The 23,124-nt window shown below is 37.9% G+C and overlaps 1 long non-coding RNA gene across 3 annotated transcripts; it reads right to left on the bottom strand.

Moving 5' to 3' along the window:
- Nucleotides 1-1,112: 1,112 nt before the first annotated feature.
- Nucleotides 1,113-23,112, bottom strand: LOC118817513. Of its 3 annotated transcripts, none has more exons than XR_005008023.1 (4): nt 22,926-23,110; nt 17,440-17,559; nt 17,195-17,293; nt 1,113-3,579 (listed from the first exon to the last, which is right to left on the bottom strand). It is a non-coding gene; the product is annotated as an uncharacterized LOC118817513 (long non-coding RNA). The 3 variants fall into 3 exon arrangements; XR_005008022.1 differs by lacking the exon at nt 1,113-3,579 and adding an exon at nt 15,706-16,635 and having other exon boundaries at nt 22,926-23,112; XR_005008024.1 differs by lacking the exons at nt 1,113-3,579; nt 22,926-23,110 and adding exons at nt 15,706-16,635; nt 21,141-21,340.
- Nucleotides 23,113-23,124: the final 12 nt, after the last annotated feature.

Genomic DNA, 23,124 nt, shown 5'->3' with positions numbered 1-23,124 from the left:
GACTTGGTTTGTAGTTAAAAATTTGTTATTATCCCGCATTGCATAAGAAAAATCTAGGTTTTTTTATTATTTCTTGACATCAAAACAGACTGAAAAAGTCATAAGTGCTCAAATGTGTTGATACAGAATGTAAACTGAACGTAAATGTTATTCAGTCCGTAACATATTGTGCAACTAAATATGTAAATACATCATTACATTTGGATTCTACAATAAAACAAAACGTCTCTTAATATCAATTACTTTTTTCCATGTTTCTTTGTCAATTGAAAATGACCTATTAGAAGTTGAATTGGAATAGCACAGCAAAACAGAAGTCATAACTCTGGACTCTGGAGTTACAGTAATGTCCGTAAGAACAGGACATTAATATCACGTTTGTACACAGGTTCAGACTGAATGTTGTCCAGGCTGTGAACAGGGCCTCATTAGGCTGTATGCTGTGTGTGTATCTGCTCTACCGTCTTAAACACACAGTCCACATTACAGACACGAGGATTTAAAGCAGCAGTTCAGCAGCTCACATGAATGGAAATGGATTTGATACTCACACCCACAACCTCTGATTCCCTTCTCTCCTGCTCTCTCTCTCTCTCTCTTTCTCTCTCTGTCTCTCTCTCTCTGTATGTCTTTTAAACACACACAGATATACACACACTGTTATACTCTATTTGAATTTGTTTGTTTGTTTGTTTGTTTCTATCTGTCCTTATTTGTGTTTATTTTGTTTGTTCATGCATTTTCTTTTTCTTTCTTTCTTTCTTTCTTTCTTTCTTTCTTTGTGTCTTTCTTTGTGTTTGCTTCTGTCTTTCTTTCTTTCTTTCTTTCTTTCTTTTTTTCCACCCTTTCCTATTTGTGTATTTGTTTTGTTTATGCGTTCTTTCTTTCTTTCTTTCTTTCTTTCTTTCTTTCTTTCATGTTATTCATGCTATCGTTTCTGTTTCTTAATTTTTAATGTAGTGTCTCTCTCTCTCTCTCTCTCTCTCTCTCTCTCTCTTTCTGTCTGCTTACTTGTTTGTTTGCTTGTTTACTTTGTTTGTTTCATTCTTAATTTTTTAATTCTGTCTCCTTTTCTTTCTTTCTTTCTTTCTTTCTTTCTTTCTTTCTTTCTTTCTTTCTTTCTTTCTTTCTTTCCCTCTGCCATTCCTTCAATCCCCTCTTCTTCTCGTTCTGACCCTGCTGTCCTTTGTGTAAATATTTCATTGGCTCGTCTGCACGTGTGTGTATTGTGAAGTGTGTGCAGATCGTGCTACAGCAGAAGTGGAGCAGGGCAGGACTTTGGGGGGCTGCGGGAGAGCGAGGGAGCGGACGGAGGGATGTAACTGTGATGGGATGTGAAAAGGTGTAGACGACAGAAGCCGATAACTAATGTGCTTCCTGTGTTCTGCCTCTCTGTACTGTCAAAGCCCACTCCATCCCATACAGCCCACCAGCAGCGGATGTGCGTGTGTCACTGTGATGATGATGCTGATCATGATGTGGGTGAGTGCATGTGCAAAAGGATGAAAGAAAGAGAGGAAGAGAGAGAGAGAGAGAGAGAGAGTGATCAGCAGATGGGAGATGAGTGATACTTCCATTTTGCAGTAATGGTAACGTGTTGAGTCAGACAGATATTTCATGCTTGCCTGCTTTCATATGTATCATCTATTTATGACTTGTTTATTTATTTGTATCCATAAATATGTGCGAGTTGATTCACAACGTTATCTGTGTCCAAAAATATAAGCGTGAAAGTACGAAAGAGTCTGATGTATAAACAGATTTTCACTGTTGTAACCAAACCTAGTTTCTCAGAGATGTTAACCATAGTAAATGAAAAAAGGGGAAAAAAATGTTTGTAATGTACATTAATGCAATTTTAGACTACATGGTTTTGATACAACAGCAACAATATGAACATGAGTCTAAGAATGTCAGTGTTATAAGCATGTTTGAAAAAAGGGCTCAGTATACAGCCCATCTGTTATAAGCACAAATTATCAGCCACCCCCTTGCTCCATTAGTAAAAAAGAGCCACCACTGACCAGATATTATTAGCATATTGGCATCTCTTAATTGACTCTAACATGTCCATGGTACTCACTGTAGTGCATTACACATTACCATCCACTAGCATGCCAGTGTCCACCATGCAAGTAATATCAGGACAGCAGTGGTCCTATGGTGGTCTTTTTCCATTGATTGACAGGGTGGGGGGCTCATAAACTGTACAGCGAAAGATGGACTACGGTCAGTAACTGCAAACCTATAAAGTGCACCAATATGGTAGGTACGGTAGGTATGGTTGACTGTAGGTGGACCTATTAAACTCAGTGTAAGTGTATATGGTTATATGCACATATGACTATGAGTACAGGAGTAAGAGTGTGCATAGCTCGGCGTTCACTACATGATTAATTTTGCCTCACTCTAACAATTTTTCACAATTTTGAAGACATACTTCAGGTTTTCCAGTTGTTTTTTCTAGTGTGATCTTTAGCCTTCTGACTGAGCTCCAGGTGAAAACGTACACAAGTCCTGTGGTGTTACATGGTAAGCAACATAACTGAACAAGCTAAGGGAACTGAGAAAAAGGTGAAGGGACAGCGATAGAGGAGCTGATTGTTGAAAAATGGCCAATGCACAGTGTCTCTATAACTTCAGTGCCTTTACAATGACCAGAACTTTAGGCACTCTACAATTTCATGTCAACTGCTTATTTGTAGTACAGTGCATCTCCAGTTCTATTTGAAAAATTGAATAATAACTATATCTACCAACCCCATATTCATCCGCATTTTGCACTTTTGCAACGTCTTGCAAAAAAGCACAAATGAATTTGTAAGATTTGGGATTTTAAGTTGTTTTAAGCTGAAACTCATTATGTGTTGACCTAATCATCTAGTGTGAGCGCCCTCCAACCAAAAAGACAAGAAATTCTGGGTAAAACTTTAACCCCTTAAATAGCCAGGGCCTACTGGCAGGCCCAAGGTTTTATTAAAACTCTAATATTAGACAAGCCAAGATTACACTACATCTAAGATTAGCTCAGCTAGTTTGCATGAAAGCCCCTGTAGTCACTGAATAATAAGGCTTAGTATGTCATAAGCCTGGAATTTTAAGGGGTGAATTGAGCTACATAACCTTGACATAACCCTGCCATAAACATAATAGCAAATGTCATATCCTGTCATGAGGTATCATTTAGTTCAGTAGTATAACAGTGTCATGTTATCATTACTGGTAGCTGTCATAACAAATGCCATAATGTTTGATGTCATGACAGCTTATGTTTATTTATGCTAAGTATTGTGTAGTTACCCATCATGACATCAAACATGACAATGTTAACAGTAATGGTAACATGACACTGTTATATTACTGGACATAATCTGTCATAAGAGCTAATGACAGCATATAACATCTGCAATGATGCGTCAATGCCATGTAGCAAAGAGTTCAAATTCTGTAAAAGACTGACTATAAGTGCTCCTCATTTTTAAAAGCTGTTAGAGTGTAGTGTACGCCCAGCTCTAGAGTGTGGTTCTGACCTTTATCCAAGTAACAGTCAGCCAAATTACGCCCAGGAATTTTGACGTCCTGAGAAAATAAAGAAAAAGACACAAATACATTAAGTTAAGCAGTAATAACCACTGCAGATGGTTTGTTTCTTGTTTTAAAATGATAAATAAAACTGCACATTAGATTATGGGATGGAAAAACTCCTTCATTCTATATACAGTGCTGCCAGTGTACACAACATAATATCTACAAACTCTCTCTCTCTCTGTGCGTGTGTTTTCTGAGTAAAAGGCATTAAGTGGCCCCCCGTTGCTTTCTCAGTGATCAACACTAAAGGCAAATTGCTTTGCGGTGAGCGAGGAGGAATGTTGAGCGCCAGAAGAGTCGTGTTGGTCTGCGGAGGCTGCCAGTTGCTACTTTCTCACCTGTTTTAAAAATAGAGACAAAGAGGTCGCAAAGCTGAATTAATGATATGATTACAGTGTCCACTTAATATTGGTTGCCATGGTGCCGGCTGTGCAAAGATTATCATCCAAGCTGGAGCAGTGATTGGCATTGCGTCGGCTGCCTTTATTTTTGCTCACAGGCTGAATACCCGAGATTTATAATTACGCATTAGGCTATTAGAAATCATTCGAGGGTTGTTTAATTTTTTTTCCCCCACTAATTTTCTCTTATTTTTTATTTTTTTTGCTAGTTGTCCTTCATCATTGTAGTATAAATGGTTAGATTCGAGGAAAAAGAAAAAAAAAGTGAGCGTGCACGCACGCCTGTGTGTGGGCATGAGGTCATTCTAGTTCCCCATTATCCATTTAAGCTTGGGAAAAGGAGAATCTGTGTGAGTGTGTGTGTGTGTGTGTGTGTGTGTGCGTGTGTGCATGAGTGGGAGAGAGAAAGCAAGAGAGACAGAAATAGAGAGAAAGAGGTGACCAGGAGCCATCTTAAAAAGCTTTTCAGACGTTCAGTGTACGTCCCTGCCAAAGTGTTGAAATAGCACTGTAACAAATCAAGAAAAAGCATTCAAAGCCAGGTATGGATGTGGAATGGCATTTGAGAAGACACCGGTCGCCTCTCAGACCAAACTCACAGAACTACAGTTGATATAAACTTCTCAATCACATCTCCAATCCTGAGCCTTTCTGGTTCACTTTTTGAAAAATTTTGAAAAATGACCTCATCCATATTTAAAACAACTCAAGAGAAGAGAAGAGAGCGTTTTACCTTTCTGTACGAACGGCCTGACCTCAGCACAAGAGCAAGCCAGGAATTCTTTTTATGTACAACATTAATTTGTTCAGATCAAACCACAGTGCAAACACTCTGCATGACAGCTGGCTGAAGAACACAGCGCTACAAGGCTATGCTAGGACTAGTGAGTGTAGTCATTACACACTCATACAACTGGCAACTAAGACAACATGCAGTGTGTCCAATAAAAAACAGGATAAAAAACATTTATAGGTTAATTATAGATTATAGATTAGCTGGGCTTCTGCCTACATGGTATTGACTAGATTCACATTCATTAAAGTGACTACTGTGTGCAGTCAGTAGTGAGTGTAATCATTATACAGTATATGTGGAAACTAAAACAGCATGCATTGTATTCAATAAAAATGGATAAAAGCTCATTTATGGATTAATTATACAGACATATGCTAAGGTTTGAACATCACTGGTCAACATATAGATTTTCTAAGTGAAAAAAAATTAACACATCCTCTACAGACAACACACTTAAACATAGGCTTTTGCTACAAATGTTAGTGAAGCTTATACGTATTTGCTGAGTAAAATACATTGGAGAAAAAATAAAACAAGATATATAAAATATAGGCCATATTTTATGATTTATTCTTTTCTTTCCTATAAGTTAAATTAAGCAAACAGTGATTGTGTATTAAAATGTGCAGAAGCATGTTCTCTGTAGAGGATATGGTAACTGATTCACTTCACTTTTATATACAACTGTAGATTATAGATTAGCTGGACTCTTGCCTACATTGTCCTGACTATGCTCATAATCACTGTAGTGACTAGTGGGTGTAGTGACTAGTGAGTATAGTCATTATACAGTAAATGTGCAATTATACAACTGACTAAGACTGCATACGGTTTATAGTTTATAGATTAGCTTGACTTTTGCCTACATTGTACTGACAGGCTCATATTCGTTGTAATGACTCGGGCAGGGGTGCACAACTCCGGTCCTGGAGGGCCAGTATTTAGCACAGTTTGGTGATATTCCTACTTAAATACACCTGCTTACACTTATCTGTTAATTGCCCAGTTTAGTGGATGTGTTTAAATAGGGAAATTTCCAAAATGTGCTGGGCCCTCTAGGACCGGAGTTGGGCACCATTGGACTAGGGTGTTTAGTGAATAGTGAGTGTAGTCATTATACAGTAGATGCATCTAAGGGTCAAATCAACAAACTGTATCCAATACAGTTAAAAGATGTTTAAAGATTAAAAGTGTTTAAAGATTAATGATACATTATAGATTAACTTTTCTGTAGCTTCTCTGGACTAGTGAGTGTAGTCACTAAAAAATTAGAGCTTCTCAGACCCAGATTAAGCCTAAGTCTGGACCAAAAGAAATTTCAAATGGTCATTCTCTATTGACACTGAAATTTAGTCCAAGATTAGGCTTAATCCATGTTAATGAACATTTGGTATATCCAGTAAAAACAGCATGTAGGAGAGAATGACGTGCAAACTATTGCAGGGTAAAATGTAACATTTTTTTATTTTGTTAAATATATTCCAGCCAGCTATGAATGTAAATATAAAGATATTGGATATAAACAGATTTAAGTTGAACATGCTGGTCTCTTTATTGTATAATCATAACAACGTCATCAGCAAATTTTCATAGCAGTCAGGACAGATTCATTTTCAAGAAGGACCATGAAGACTGTTATTGTACCATGAAAGTAGCTTTTTCAAAAGTGTTTCTTGATGACTGGGTTGTGTGTATAATTCACAGGAAAATACACCCATATTATTTTAATCACCCTTTTTGTGTCAGTAACACAGTACAGTTTTGAAGTATGTAATCAGCTCATGGTGAGAGCTAGAGGCCTGGCTAAAATACAGCCTCCACACAGTGGGGTTAGTAGATTTAACACAATGGAATAACTAAACCTCCCAGAGTAAACAATGAGGTAAGTCTATGTACTGCATTTAATATAAAACAGGTCTTGTTTTAAAACTAAACATTATTGTGTTGAAATTTGTTCTTTTACTTTTGGTCAAAAATAAATTTGCCACGTTTAAGAGAACCGCATCTTTTTACTAATCATGTTTATTTTGATGCACATATTTTAATGTATTTAAGTTATAAAGCTTGTTTGGTTCAATTAACATAGAATTCTATTGAATTCATTGTGTTTGCATAAATTTACTAGACCTTTGTAGAAAATGTCTCTTTGGCTGAATTGTTGAAAACGGTTGCTGCAAGAACTTTTCAAAGTTTCAAATGTGTAGGTTTGCTCATATATGAAAGTTATTAATCTTGCTCAAAAGACTATTAAATTAATTAGCAAAAAACATATTTGGTCATATCTTTTTTTTTTTTTCTCTCTCTCTCTTTGGGGTGTTTCTGTTTGATTAAATGCCTTATTTTGCCAATGCACCAACACACACAGATGCACCAGTGAACACTAATACAATATTATTATTATTATTATCATTATTTGCAAACTCACTGTCTCTTTATCCCCCTTTCTCTCTCCCATTCTCTCTCTTTCTCTCTGCTTGAGGTCCTTGTTTTGTCCTGCAGCTGGTTCAATGACCCCCTGTGTTTGTGCATGTGACCCCTGCCCCCTGAACTTCCGCTTCAGAAGAGGGGGTCCCGCTAAAGGCTCTGTACTGCACCTGCCAGTGCCCTCACAGGGAGTGGATTTAGCTCGGAGAGTTTAGGCTAGCTCAAAGCCTTGCTGGTCTTCCGCACTAGGACTAAACTTAGAGCTCCGTCTAAATCCTCTCAAAGCCGGAGCGGAGAAGAAGAGGAAAGAGAACGCTGTGAGGGCAGCTTAGCAGCTCATCCACTCCAAAGCACATCCTAATTCAAAGGGAAAACCCCTTCAGATACCACAGAGTAACACACACTCACACAAATACCTCTACTATGGAGACACAAAGCCCACCACTGAGAACACTATTGTGTTGCCTTTCATTATTAGCATAATTTTGGCTCGAACAGAAACTGGAATATACCAAACTATACTGAACATGATATGTATGTAGATATGTACTAAAAGTATGTAGATTTAGTAGATATTATGTTATTATTGCCATGTTGCCATACATTTGCTTTCAATTACATAGTTATTAAGATGTAATTATGCTATTACACAGTCAATTACATTGTTACATAATAAATTACATTTAGCTTTAATTTATACCTGGCCCATACTTTAATTTTAACATTTTAAATATATTTTAAATACACTTCAATTTATACTTGGAAACATCTATTCTATTCTATTCTATTCTACTCTATTCTATTCTATTCTACTCTATTCTATATATTTAGCTCAATTTACATTCAGGCCTGCACTTCTGAGACTTTTTTCCATTTGTTCCAATATCAATTCAATAAAAATCATGATAAAATATGTCCTCTTCTACTTACAAAAACAAATGCGGCATCAGTTGAAATTTCAGAATCTGCACTTTTCACATAATTTCTCTTCCTGTTTCAACAAGTTACGAGTGAAAAATGATCAGAAAAAACATAAGAAGATGCATCTCAAGGCCTGTGAAGGACCTAGGAGAGATAAATGTAATCTTAATTAACTGAAATGTGAGCATCTAAATATACTGCTAGTTATACTGACCATAATGTTTTGAATCTATGATATGTTGTTTTATTTAGTGGTACACATGAGCCAGACTGCCGTGGCCTGTATTGTGGCGTGAGGTAGTCCGTATAGCAGTGCTGATGAAGGCTGGCAGGAAGCATACCGCAGCCACTGCTCCAGTGTCACTTCTGCTAGCATCTGGGTTTAGCTGCAGGGATGCTAATCACTGGCCTGTAAAGGAGAGTGCAGGGCCGCAGGGAGCATGCTTACCACACAATACACACCCAGCGTGTTCGCTCTGGCTAGCCACGGATCAACATGATATCATGTGATAGCACGCGTGTGCGTGTGCGAGTTCCCGATTTGTCAGTCATTAGATTCAAGTGTGTCATTTTAGTTATGGCTATGATGCTCATTTGTGGCGCTCCAGTGATCTCTCCCTGCTAAACATCTCAGGCGTGAGACAGGCAGGGCGAGGGGCTCTGAGTGCAAACTAGGAGTGTAAAAATGAATCAATGCTTCAATTTAAAGTGCCAGTTCAGCTGAACTGGTTATGCAATGGTAGAACTGATTAAAATCAATTATAATAATATTGAGTATTGCATTGTTTTTATGTCTTTCTTTCTTTCATTCTTTTCTTTTGTTTTGTTTCATTGTTCGGTCAGTAATGGTGTTGCTAATTATTTTTTGTTTGAAATTTTATTCTGGCTTAAAGCTACACTATATAAAAGTTTTGGGGATTTGGAGACATCTCTGGTGGAAATGTGTAATTGCATGCAACGTGCAGAAGAAAACTTTATAATGCTGTCTGTGCTTTGGACCCCTTCCCCAAGTGGATGAATCTGATCATTGCAAGCGCTGTGGAAGAGTATTAAAAAAAACTCGCGAAGGATGCATCTTCTGAGGATCTAAGTGAATTGTTGAACTGTTATCATCATGTCTTTGTCAGTATAATGTTAATTTCGCATTTGATGCCTAAACATCGAGCACAGACCTTCTTTTTGAGCCTGTATGTGGGTCGTATGTATGACGTGGTTTAAAAACTCCTGCAAAATCCAACCCGACACCCACACACGCACCATATTTTAGCCTGTTTTATTTTTAGAGTGCATAGCAGTTTGTAAAAGTCTTAAGCAGCCAAGAAAAGTGTTTACTTATATAAAAACATATGATACTAGAATAAACACAAATAAATATAAAAGCTATAAAATGTAACAGGATTTTTTTGTTGTTGTTGTTAGAAAATTGATTGCTATTTTGATAAAGATGTATGACGTGGTTTAAAAACTCCTGCAAAATCCAACCCGACACCCACACACGCACCATATTTTAGCCTGTTTTATTTTTCCCTACTTCTTTCAACTGTAACAAACATGTCGCAGCTTTAAGTGCAATAAAGTATATGGATTTTCCGCATATTTTAATGAATCTGAAATGAGTTCTATGTTGTCTCTGTTCAGACAAAATCTTATATGGCCAAAATGGTAAATCCACAGGAGACATTCTCATCTTAGAATGGAACCTAATGGGACAAAAGTTCTTTCCAAGAACTAATGGACTACATTTCTTTTGAAAGTTTGCAAAACAGTAATAATATGCATGTCTTCACTGCCTCTTTGTAAATTTACCTGTGTTTTTATATAATAAAAATCTCCCAACTCTAAAAAAAAGGACTGTATTATTTTTATCATCAGTATTTCTGTACTGTGTTGAATCATGTTTTTATATTACTATAGTTTTTAAAATATCAGTTACTCTTTTTAATTGTGTAAACATTTCATGATGAATAGAGTAATAGTTCAAAATTGCTGAGAATAAAATATTGTTACATTAGCGTATAATAAAGCTACGTTTTTTTACTTTCTCTATAATGTTACCATTTCAGAGAGTTGAAGCTGTTCAACAATGATAAAATCTTTTTTCCAGACATGTACACTCTTGAAAAATTATGGTTCTTCAAGGGTTCTTTAGTAAAGAAAATGGTTCTATATAGATTTTTGCATGATTAAAGGGTTCTCTGCATAGTGAAAGGGTTCTTTAGACTGATGGAGAATGTGCTGTAGATGGTTTTATATAGAACCTTTTTGAAAAGGGTTCTATATAGCACCAAAGGGTTCTTCTATTGTTATAACGTTATGCTTGTAATAATAGAAGAACCTTTTCTGGTGCTACACAGAACCCTTTTCAAAAAGGCTCTATATAAAACCATCTACAGCACATTCTCCATCAATCTGAAGAACCCTTTCACTATGCAGAGAACCCTTTAATCATGCAAAGGGTTTTTTGACTGTGTATGGTTCTATATAGAACCATTGTCTTTACTAAAGAACCTTTGAAGAACCATAATTTTTAAGAGTACATAGTAGTTTGTAAAAGTCTTAAGCAGCCAAGAAAAGTGTTTACTTATGTAAAAACATATGATACTAGACTAAACACAAATAAATACAAACGCTATAAAATGTAACAGGATTTTTTTGTTGTTGTTGTTAGAAAATTGATTGCTATTTTGATAAGAAGAACACAGGTTTGGTTCCTGGCTTCTCGCTGAACTCCAGTCATTTTAAAGATTTGTTTAATTTCATCAGAAGCACCTAATTTAATGTGATGAAGGATTGATTAGATTTACTAGGCACTGGATGGTGACTGTATACTGAGCTTCTTCGAGGAGAGCTTAGGAAATGGTTAAACTAACACATTAACACACATCTAGAAGCACAATGTATTGTTTATTTGTATTTGTTCTAATGTTACTGCACAGATGACCTTACACATCATTACTCACTTGCAAAATTTTTGCACAGTACTGAATTATTTAAAATAATTCTAAAACATATCAAAAGAAATAGAATTGAATCAAATTGTGGAAAACTGGGATTTCATCATGCAATTGAATCAAATCACTGAGGTCAGAGTGAACACATGACCACACTCACTCAATTCCATTTTAAAGTAGATGGCTAAAAGTCTTTCTCTCTCTCTCGCTCTCTCTCTCTCTCTCTATGCCCTTCTTTCCATTTCACAGGCTGTGACCACTGTCTCTCTTCACTCTCTCTGTCTCTGTCTGTCTCTCATTACAGCCGTCTCATGGAGTGTGTGTTTAGCGTGCTCAGGAGGGGAGGGGGGAACGGAGGAGGCCGAGGATGTCAGCACAAGATAAACACCAGCACAGTGAAGTGGCTCAGAGAGAGAGAAAGAGAGAGAGAGGGAGATAGAGGGAGGCTGATTCTCTGAGCTGGCTCTGTTCCTCTGTTGAGTGTAGTACTAGAGCTGTGTGGGCAGTTCAGTTGTTCAGTACGCCCTCTGTTACACGCTTTGATTTTCTCAACCCTGCGTTTCCCTTTTCACCATGCACTCTTCTTCTCTCCAACACTCGCTCCCTCCCTCCTTCACAATCCCTTTCCTTCTGTTTCATAATCCCCATCACATTCTCTCCCTCTTACTCCTCTACATCACATACTCTCCTGGTCTTTAGAAACACTTTTCTGTCCTTCTCTTCTGTCCACATATAATAGATTTTAGCGTCATAACTACTAGTTATTAAACAGTACTTAACTGTAATAACTAGTACTTACAATTTCAATTCTATAACTTTTTTGCATTTTTGTAACTATGTATACTATATATATTATTTAGAATTATAAGTACTATTTTAGTATCATTCTATACTATTTTCAACACTGTAAATACTAGTAATTACATTCTAGTACTTCACTGTACTTATTACAGTGTTATTATGAGTGTTACAACACTTAGTATTATTAAGCACTGTTTTAGTAGTTAGTTAGCATAGTTAGTACATTAACACTTATTATTACTTATCATTATTTGCCATTGTATCAAGTAGTAGCTACAGTCAAAGCATTACATCATAATTAATAGTAATTATAATGTAGTTAATTATATATTATATATTAGTTACAATGCTAACTGGATTTTTATCACAACATTGTAAGTATTAGTAGTTTCACATTAGTATTAGTTACAATTATAAGAGTATTAATTACGTGTTAAATAATTAATTAAGTAACATGTTAATTTTGTTATGTAGTATTTTTTATGCTTTGTTACAGCTTATTTTGGCATTTTAACATTTCTTAACAAATTATTTTAGCATTGCAGCTACTATTAGTTGCAATGCTAATGGTAATAATATTTAAGCATTATAACATATTAGGTTAGATATGTAAAGCACCATTTTGGTACTGTATTTTCGCACTTGAACTTATTTTTATTGTAACATTAATTTTGCATTGTAGCTACTTGTATCTGCTACTTTTATACTTGTACTATATTGTAACTACTTAGCAATTACAATGCTAAAATTGTTATTTAAGCAATTTTTTATGTTATCTTTGTTGCATACTCATATTAGTTCTGTAATTTTTTAACATGGTGAGATACTATATAGTATTTTCACATGTTATTTCTTCTGTATAACTACCCTAATAGTACTTACTATGCTCATTTTAGCTCTGTAGTATAGCTACTAGTTACCTCGGTGTTTCACTGTTTTTATGTATTAGCCTTCTCTCAACATTCATAGCTTTTTCCTTTCGTTCTTCTGGTCATGTAGATGAAGTAATCAGTCCATCTCAGTGTTACTCTCTTCTATCTCTCGCTCGCTCTCTCTCTCCCTCTCTGAGAGGTTGAGACATCTGCTTGTGAGAGAGGAGGTCTGATGGCTAGAGGGTGTTGTGTGTGTGTGTGTGTGTGTGTGTGTGTGTTTGTGTGTGTGTGATGAGGAAGGAGGGCTGACAGAGAGAGGCCATATCAGTGCCGCATCACACCTAATTAATAAAGCCGGTCCGCGCTAATTAAAAAAGTGTGATTAATGCCACTGCCAGGATGCAATGGCACACTGTGGTGCCGTTTTGAGTCACAGATCTACTGCCATGTAGGGTAAACACACACACACACACACACACACACACACACACACACACACACAGCTCTGACATAAATAGGAGCATGAAGCAAGATCTTCTGAAAAAGAAAGGAAAAAACATTATTTGCACTACCGGAGCAAAGTAAAAATAAATAAATAAATAAATAAATAAATAAATAACGCTCATCATATTAAAAACAGTATACTTCCACTTCGTCACACCGCAGCATGACAACATCCAGCACGTTAATGTGACTTTCACATCACAACAGTCGTTTAAATGGACTGTAGTAGCCAGACATGAATCAAAACTCTATACGCTCCAGTAATCATTATGTGGTGAAAACTCTCTATTCTATTCTACTCTATGTTGAGCTGTTGTATTCTATTGTGCTCTTTTCCATTCTACTACATTCTATTCTTTTCTATTCTATTCTATTTTATTTTATTTTCTTTTCTATTACAATGCATTCCATTCTTTTCTATTCTATTCTATTCCATTCGATTACAATGCATTCTATTCTATTCTATTCTATTCTATGACATTGCATTACGGTTCACTGAACTCTATTTTATTCTATTCTATTCTGTTGTGCTGTTGTATTCTACTGTATTCTCTTGTGTTCTATTCTATTTTATTCTGTTCTATTCTATTCTATTCTATTCTACTCTATTCTATTACAATTAATTACAGTTGATTCTGTTCTATTCTATTTTATTCTATTCTTTTCTATGTTGTGATGTATTCCATTTAATTTTCTATTCTATTCTATTCTATTACAGTTCATTTTATTCTATTATATTGTATTACATTGCAGTTCATTACATTTCATTCTATTTTTTCTGTTCTCTTCTGGTCTATTTTGTTGTTTGTTAAAAGCCCACCCATGCTGTGCTATTCTTTGTTTAATGTTAGCATACTGTACTAAGACCAAATTTTAGGTCAAATTAACCCCTTAAACTGCAAGAATCTGCACGTCCACACTTCACTTCCACTTGCTCATACTTTCATAAAGCACGCATTACTTCCATAGTAGTAAAAAAATATTTTAGAATGGTTACTGGATAATGAATCTTAAAATTCCACTTAAACACCAAAAACCCATACATGGGCTTTCATATCATTTCCTTGGACTCATCACTGAATAACTTATTAGCTTCATAGTAGCTACCATAGCTACTGAATTAATACATGAATAAAAAACCTATAGCTTAGGAAGAAAAAAACAACCTTAGTTACCTTCCATTCAGCTTGTTCTCCTATCTCTTACACAATTTTAGCCTCACACACTACAAAAAAAAATCCCACCATTTAATGGTCAGCACTATTTCCCCATGGTAGCTCCGCATCTCATAGGCCAGCTTGCATTATTAAAAGGGCTAAAATAGGGCCGGGGCCATTAGTTAGTCTGTTAAGAGCCATGCGTCGGGCAGGGCGTGTTTGCCTGCTTCTCATTGGGATAAACATTTGTTCCAGTTGTAGATGTTGTGCAGCAGGAACATGAATCAGGGACGAGGAGCGGAAAGCGCTCTGACAGCTGCAGCTCATTACCGCCACTATTACTGATATAGGGGGCTGCTGGGGGAAATTCCTCCTTCCAGGGAAAGCGTTCCTGTTTACCATACAGCACTGCGGATCAGGACCCGCACACCAAGATGCAAGACAATCGCATACAGACACACACACATACACACACAAGCATTTGTGTGTGAATGCTTAAACACACCCACATATACTTGTTTTCTGTATCCCACACTGACGCACACAAGCCCACACGCACACGCGCACACACACACACACACACTGTTTGTATGCAGGTTTGTATGCAATTATGTGGGTACAGTACATAGAGCAGTCTTTCCACCTCTCTCTCTCCACCTCTCTCTCACTCTCTCTCTCTCTTAAATGCATACACACACACACACACATACAGTACTGTGCTGCTTCATTTTTAGACCACCCTTTATTTATACAATTTCCAGGCAAAACGACTATAAAGTTATTAGATCTATATTAATTTTCAACATAGAGAAAAACTAAATATAGGAAATAAATAAATATGTTAATATAACATCACACATGCCTACAACTAAATATAAAATGTCTGTAAAATATGTCCACTCTTTGCCTTTATTACAGCTTCCATTTCTTGGAGGAGACTTGCTTTCAGTTTTTCAAAGAAATCTGGACATTTATTTTTCCAAAATTCAGTCTTAGAAGTTGGTTGCAATTTTTGCTTCTCACGATCAAAATAATTCCAATAACATTCAGTGACATTTAGTTCTGGACTGGGGTGGGGTGGTCACTTTTCATCATTCTGAGAAGTAATTTGCTACTGTAGGAAAAATCTCATATCTCCAAAATGGAAACTTTACAGGAGAAGGAAAAAACATACATTACTTTTAATGTAAGTCAATGGAACCAGACTTTTTCCAAGTCATTTTGTGCCATTTCTTTTGGTCCATTCATCATAAAATTTACACATAATGTAAAAAAGCAACAGGCATTTTCAAATTATGGGAAAAACTGAAAAATGACAAAAGTGGAGATGCAAGGTTTTGTTCTGACAGCAGCAAAATGTTATTTATAGCACATTGAAAACCAAGGGGCTTTACAATAGAACACAAAAAGGATTTCCACCTTCCGATCATGACCACCGTACATCAACGCAACAGTGTACAGTCCTCAATCCACAGTTCAACAGTTTAACAGCTGCTGAATGTTAATCGATAAGCTTTGACTTGCTAATTTTCTTCTTTTTCTTTTCTTCTATTTTCTTGAATTCTTTTCTCACTAATGTCTTTTTGATAGTTACACTATCTGTATAACTTCTGATCGTTATCTTTTCAGACTCATAGTGTTGAGTTGTCTTCTCACAGTAGAAGAATGGACATAAACACCTGTGGGTTTTTACAGATTTGAAGCAGCTTGATTTTCACCTCTCTCTCAAAGATGAAAGCTTTAAGTGCTGTTTAAAGGATATTCAGGTTTTGGTGGTCTACCAGGTCTTGTACTGTTGTTAAAAGTCCTGTTTCTTTAATCTTTTAATAATTGAATCACCTTCCTGTCCTTATGCAAGTACATTTTACACTGGAAATGAAACAAATGAAGGGTGGTCTCTGACTTTTGCACAGCACTGTATGTACACTCGTTGCACACACACACACATGCTCCTTCAATCAGGCATGTCTCAGCTTTGCTGCTTTACGTCATTTCTCCCAATCAGGCAGACTTACACAGGCCCATTAAAGTGGAAGTTTTTTTGTTTTTTTCTTTCTTTTTTTTTCCTTAGCCACATTTTTACCCATCCAGTCAGGGCAGCTATTCTTTCATAATCAATCTTATTCAGCCTGTACCTGCTCCTTTCCTGTAAGACCACTCGTCATTCTTAAAATACCTTCTTCCTTTTTGCCCTTTGCCATTCCTGGACTCATTCTTGGCCTGTTTGAGAAATGATCGCACAGAAAAAAAAAAAAAGAAAGAAACATTCATGCTCGGTTCAACCCTATTTGGTTTCATGATCAATAGTCAAAATATCCAAAGCTGCACTCTTCCACTCTCAGGAAACAATCGCTCCAAAAATAACATGGTCTGTGTAGCCTTATGAGGGGTGGCCCATAGTCTGTTCTCTCAGTGTAAGAGAATAATGTTACTATAAACACTTCAGCATTCACACAATTGCAATTTGGTAATGCAGCACTCGTTTCAGACACTCTCTCTTTTCCAACCCGACCTAATCAGCTGATTCTGAGAGCAAAGGTGCGGGCCGCAGGCCCCAGCTGATGCAACGGGTTAATGTATTAATTTCTCAGCGGCCCTCTTCAAAAACATAAATCAAAAGCAGCCGAAACAGCACCTTGTGTTTTGACTGGTCCCCACCCTTTTTGACCTCTGCCAATTTTTATCTCATTTCGCTTTAACTTTGTAGATCAGACCTTAATTTTGAAGCAGGCCGGCAGGACAGTGATGAATAGGGTACATCACACAGAGCTTAAATTACCCTCTCCCTGGTGGCAGGGGATCAGGAGGTGCTGGATGCAGGAGAGGCAGCAGCAGAGTGGGGGGGGCGCTTTTGTGGTGTGGGGGGGTCCTCCATGACCTAGTAACAGAGAGAGAAAGAGGGCTGGTCAGCACTTGCCCTTTTAACCTGGCAAAGCTAGCACACCCAGCGAGTGTGTGTGAGACAGAGAGAGAGAGAGAGAGAGAGAGAGAGAGAGAGAGAGAGTGAGAAGGAGAGACACTCACTTAAAGTTTGACTTCTGTGGAAGGCTTATGTCTTGCTAAAGTGAAGGACACACTTCGCTGGTAAGAGTCCATGGAAAAGTTTCTTCTCAGAGAAGTGACCGAGAAGGCCTTGTTGCACATCTGCCCAAAGACAAAGAGGAGGATTGTTAGAAGTCTTTCCAATAAAATATGTCTATTACATGCTACTAACTTACTTTCAGTTATGTTATACCTCATCTAAGTTATTGTAATACAGTAATATGGGTTATTTTTACCTTCTTGAATGGCTGGTAGCTACTGATGGAGCCAAAATTTTATTCCACTCCTATAACTCTGGAATAACTGAGATTGCATTGTAGTAGTCAATGTAGTTACTGAATAATAACAATGTAATAAATATAAATAAGGCTGTGATTATAAAGGATTAAAGCATTTCTTGGTAATTTGTTTAGGCAAAGTGATAGTGTCCTCCTATAAATTTACATTTACACACACATATATATATATATATATATATATATATATATATATATATATATATATATATATATGCCTCAATTAATTAACATTATTACTATTATTTTTGTTGTTGTGACTGTGTTGTTGTTTTATTAAAAAAAACAAAACAGTTCTTAAGACAAATAACAAAAGAACAATGTAATTAACAGCAATAATAATAATAATAATAATAATAATAATCTTACGTCTACATGTTGTACGTGCACAACAACAACCCTTTACAGTAGGCCACTTGAATTAACACCTATACAGTGTTCACGTAAGTCTAGTTTGTCTAGTTTGAACACAAATGAAACTCCAGCGAACTCAGCACTGGGAATTTTACGCAGCCGAGAAGAAGGAATAGATCTACAGTGGGAGCAGTTGCTGCAATAAGATGAGTCAACGTTTCCCCTTCTCTCTTTTCCAACAGCTCCTCTCCGGCTCGGCCTCCTTACACACACTACTAGGAACAAGTGTGCCGTGAAGATTCTCCTCACCGTGAAATCTCTCCCCCCGCCAAACCCCACACTCCGCAGCCCCCCAAACACACACACTCACACACTGCGCTCTTTTCCTTTCCCCACTCATTCTCTTCATTTCTACCCATAACGATTTCTATGCGCGCCAGAAACACGCTGCACGGTTTTGCGCGTTCAGCTCAGCCAACTGCGCGCAAAAGCGCACCGTACAGCTCCAACTGAAGGGGTGTTTTGCGTGTGTGTGTGGGGGGGGGTTGCCTTTTCTGGGTGGCGGTGGATGGGACATGCTCACATCAACGACGATTATGATATTATTACCCCTTAGGCATAAAAGAGCCCGTCCTAAACAAGGGGAGTGTGGGGGGCTTTACGCAAACGCCCTGCCTGCGCGTGTATAAATGAAAATACCTCCCTCCCTCCTCTTCATGCCTCACTGAGTAACTACTCCGTCCACCTGAACAGGTATGAAAGGGCTAAGCATGTGCACGTTTTCATGCTCGTGCAAGCTCACCTCGCTGCCTGGACGAGCTCTGGACACAGAATTAGTGGGTTTAAACTTTATCAGGAAAGCAAGGAATGCGCATCGTATATGTTACGTGCGTAACTTTAAATTTGACTTGGCGAAATCCAAAGAGCATGACGACTCAAATGAATGCCAAATCTGACGAGTGCGCTCTGCACGAGGGCCTCGTTAGCTCCATTGCTTTGCCGTTGATGCGCGGTAGTCCGCACTGCTCAGGATCCAGCTGCTGGAAGAGCTGATGGGGTTTTGGGTGGGAAGAGAGCTTAAGGGCAATGTTTCGATAAACACACCTTAGATTTAAGAAAATACAACAGCCAGGCAGGTTTAAAATTCCAGATTCGCCTCCAAGTATTCTCCCTTTGGGATTTGGGCCTTTTATAACGCATGTAATAAATAAACTTATACCAGCATCCAACCTTTACTGCTGTATTCCTCCTGATTTTGCAGCTGAGGCCCCAACACAGCTTAATGAAACTGGATCACTGTGATTCAGTCTGTTGGTTTTCAACAAAGTTTATCTGAATACACAGTAAATGTCCATATTCAGTCACTACGCAGCGCTCATGTAAAGCTTAAAATCCTTTTCTTCTTTGTTACTGTATATATATATATATATATATATATATATATATATATATATATATATATATATATATATATATATATTCCCGTTTTAAGCCATTTCATGTACAAGATCTGGGAGTGTACACTGCAAAAATTAATTGTTAAGTAGTTAATTATTCATACTATTATATGTAAATTATTCAATACATTGATTAATTTATTCTTCCCTTTGTGAATCGCCGTCAAACACAAAATGTGCTGAAGTTTCTTTTGCCGTCTCGAACAAACAGACGGACACTATTTCATGCATTTTAAATGAAGAGGAAGGAAAAAAAGTTCACATTTTTCACGAATCAAGTGATTTGATTGACTCTAATTAGGACATTTTAGCGCAAAAGCGTGAAAGTAGAAAAATTAAAAACTTTTTCCTCTGTAGAGAATTAAACTCACTAGGAGGAGATTATTTAAATAAATCAACAGGCAGTAAACAAACACCGGTCTATATCTTCTAAAAAGAGCCGATTCTTGCCATAAATAACAGGGATAAACAATAAACGGCGCGAATAAACAATAAAACAACAAAGCGCGCGGAGAATGGGGGTCTTTCAGTGAATGTGGGGGTTTCATTCATTTCCGTTGTTTCACTGCGCTTATAAACGCAGCGCTGAATCTGCAGGAATGTTGCGTAAATGTTATTAGTTTCTCTTGTTTCTGGCGCAGTAAACTGAGCGCTCCTGCCTTGCGCACTTTCAGCGATGGTTCTGAAGTGCACCGAGGCTGCAGTGACTCTCCTTCTTTCCTCCTCACACATATTAAACGTCTACCTTCCCGGGGCTGACATTACACTCACACTGTTCCAGTCCTGCAGAAAAGTTTTTCTCCGCGGCTCTGAGGGGGCATAAGCTGAAACAGCGACCACAGCCACGTTACAGCACATTTAGAACCAATAATTACTCATTTTGCTCGAGTTACACACATTCATGAGGCTCACGGCGCGAGCTCTGTGCTGCTGTTTGCATTAGACTAATGCTGAGGACAACACGTCCGATTTCAGTCAAACACAGTTTTATGCAAGACTATCATTCATTTCAGCAAATAGACGAGAATTCAGAGAATATATTTCTTTCAACAAAAATATATTATCCCTTCAGGGTTCACCAGGCCTGCCGCCCTGATTTCGAGAACTAGTGAAAACTATAAATATACAACTATAGGCTCAGGTTACATGTTAAGGCCTGAAAGCACATTTTCCATAAATAAACTGAAAATAAACGTTAATCTAGTTTTTATTCATGCATCTATTTTTCCTGTTCCAGCATTTTACAGCCAAACACGCAAAAATCCACTTTCCCCTCATACCTAAAGTCAGAATCTAATATTTAAGTAAATAATACAATAAAGTGAATCCTGTGAATATTTCTCCTGTGGGTGTTTCCTGTTGGTTTGGATTAAAGTTCCACAGTTAACACACAAACTTTAATGTCTAGCTGGAGGCCTCAGGCCTGAGAGCCCAAAGAGCAGTTTACATGCACTAAACAAAAAAAAGGTCAACATGCAGTGACAACAATCAACACACAGCAACACACACACTAACACACGCTCTCACACACAGGGGTAGATTAGGAAGGAAAGAAAAACAGAGGTAAGTATCATACCTGCTCTCTTAAGCTGAAGACGATTTTCTTTTCTATTTTTTTTTTCGTCTGTGAGTGAAAAGCTGCTTTACTTTCATATCGCTAAAATAAAGAGTATCTGGTCAGTAGCGTTTTCCTAAAGCACAACAGAAGAACTAGAGGAGAGAGAGAGAGAGAGGGAGGAGGAGCGCTCCCTCTATCTCTCTCTCTCTTACACACACACACACACACTCTCTCTCTCGCTCTCTCTCTGTCTCTCCCACACACACACTCACACACACACACACACACACAGAAATAATCGTTTCTTTAGTCTGTGTGTAAGTGATCGTGTGTCTGTGGCTTTTTCCGGCAACACCACTTCACAAACACAAAGGTCAGAAGGTTGCTGCTGTCTGGAACAGCAGATTACTACAACATTCAGAGCAGTTATCATATGACTATCTATCTATCTATCTATCTATCTATCTATCTATCTATCTATCTATCTATCTGTAGGATTATCTGATACAGGCGCTTACTAACAATAGCATGAGTAGGTTACTATTTATTTATGTATGTTTACTTCCTTATTTATTTATTTGTTTTATTTTAATAACCTTCCTTATAGCACCAAAGTGATTATGAAAAGTTTAAAATTTAATTAAAATAAAACTTAAGCATGCTAAAGTGTGATTGATCAGTTAGACGAATCAAGTTAGGCCTTTTTCACTTTTTATTTTTAGAAATGTTTACATAAAATTTGTATAAGTATACATATAGAGCATCTATAGGAAGATAAAAATGTATACAATGTTACACAGAATTTAACACAAACTAGTAAATAAATAAAAAGGCCTAGTCGTCTAAACTCACTTAACTAGACTTACTTAAGTTTTGCCACACACACACACACACACACACACACACACACACACACACACACACATATATATATATATATATATATATATATATATATATAAATATATATACACACACACATATATACAGTGTTACTATATACATTGTGCACCTAAGCCTACTTCCACGCTTGCGTCAGTGCAAACCAGCCTCGTAGAAGACCTACCTTAGACTATCCACACTATGCATTACCACTGCCTACATACTTTGCACTAAAGCATACAAACTCCATCCGAACGTTATGAATAATTATTAACCACGTAATGCTGATTTATCATTAGTACTTCAGTACAAGCTCACTTAAACAGCCTAAGACTGAAGACAAGCTTTACTCTTCCACAGCGAGACCCTCAGTGCTGAATGGTCCCGCACACTCAGAGCACTGTACTAGCTCACTGAGAGCTCCTGAGTGCAGGAACTCTGCACTGTAGGCTGTAATCCAGCTCTGCTCTATTCTGCACTAACTCAAACGCAGACAGCCGTGCAGACACAGCAGAACACACGCACAGTCACCTCATCTCCCTTTTACTACACTTTCATTTCTCTCTCAGAGTAAAAAGCAGCCTCTCCACCTCCATTAACTCTTAATCATCCCGCACGCGCTCAGAAACGCGAGTCTGAGCGACTCCGTGCGGAGAGACTGCAGCGTGCGTGTGTGTGTGTGTGTGTGTGAGAGCGCGCGCGCGTGTGTGTGTGACACTGATGGATGCGCCATTGGTTAGACGGACACATGCTTGGGCGGATCTAACGGCATGCAGCGAGACTCCGGGTAAAAACACACACGCGCGCGCGCTCACGCACACTCACACACAGCCGGTGCACGAGCTGCTTTCACGAGCTCGGCGCCTGCACGCGACGTACGGACGGACGGACCGTTGGACGGGACGGACACTCAGCGCTTACCTGCTGGCCCCTTTTTCTGATTCTGTTTGCCCCTTCCACGCGGGGTGGAAAAGCTCCACGCGCGCCCTCCGCTCTCAGCTCCACCTGCACGAGAGGGAAAAACAGCACGGAGAGCAGGACTCGAACGCACGAGAACATTTGACAACTCACCACCGCGTGCTCGCAAGCGAGAAAACTGCGCGCGCTTGCGTGTGTGCGC

This window comes from Colossoma macropomum, unplaced genomic scaffold (genome assembly GCF_904425465.1).
Source record: "Colossoma macropomum unplaced genomic scaffold, Colossoma_macropomum, whole genome shotgun sequence".
Lineage (NCBI taxonomy): Eukaryota > Metazoa > Chordata > Actinopteri > Characiformes > Serrasalmidae > Colossoma > Colossoma macropomum.
This window is presented reverse-complemented; position numbering and strand designations above follow the sequence as displayed.